The sequence below is a fragment of the Etheostoma spectabile genome, unplaced genomic scaffold (genome assembly GCF_008692095.1).
Source record: "Etheostoma spectabile isolate EspeVRDwgs_2016 unplaced genomic scaffold, UIUC_Espe_1.0 scaffold458, whole genome shotgun sequence".
NCBI lineage: Eukaryota > Metazoa > Chordata > Actinopteri > Perciformes > Percidae > Etheostoma > Etheostoma spectabile.
Genome location: NW_022605613.1, coordinates 164049 through 164730, shown reverse-complemented (window position 1 = coordinate 164730; position 682 = coordinate 164049). Strand labels below are relative to the sequence as shown.

General features: G+C 43.4%; 2 protein-coding genes across 2 annotated transcripts in view; both read right to left on the bottom strand.

Annotated features, from left to right (window-relative positions):
* The window catches only part of LOC116686731 (uncharacterized), a 110072-nt gene that overhangs the window by 127 nt on the left and 109263 nt on the right, over positions 1-682 (bottom strand). The gene's annotated exons all lie outside the window — the stretch shown is intronic.
* Positions 1-682, bottom strand: part of tcerg1l (transcription elongation regulator 1 like) — a gene marked incomplete in the record, with an annotated part of 12429 nt that overhangs the window by 11064 nt on the left and 683 nt on the right. The window contains 1 exon segment of the mRNA XM_032511760.1: positions 185-266.

The following is a 682-nucleotide window of genomic DNA, read 5'->3' as shown; positions in this document are numbered from 1 at the left end:
GACAGACAGACAGACAGACAGGCAGACAGACAGGGAAAGAGAGAGACAGGTAGACAGACAGACAGACAGGCAGACAGACAGGCAGACAGACAGACAGACAGGGAAAGAGAGAGACAGGCAGACAGGTTATTTTCTTGAGAATCCTTCAAACTGAAACAAGATCTTTGACTTGGCTCAGACTCACTTGTTCCTTTTGGAGATGTGTTCATCACCTTCATCTTCATCGTTACCATGGAGACCAGGTAATTGACAGCTGGAGCGGATGTCTGTCAGAGACAGAGTTCATCAGTTTGTTCTTTTTTTTTTTTACTAATTACTAAAAAATAAGTTGTAATATTTCATAGACCATTTCAGACGAAGGACTTGATGTGAACAACTGGTCGTAGATTTGAACTGAGGAGATACGCAGAATCATCAAAACATATGATTTCTGGTAAAAATGGAGGATAGACCTATATGTCCTGTCGTGTGGAGCTTTGGAGGGTCTCTGATAAACCTAATATAGTGTTAGGGACAGCAACATGTCCCCCCCGGCCAGTCAAACTGAGGATGTCATTTCCTTTAGTTTGTCGCCCAACTAGCTGGCGACTAGCATCCCATGCTAACGTTAGCCAAAGAGATGACATAGGCATCAAACATGCATGGTAAATAAAGGAGATGGCAACTAGCGCTCCCATGCTAA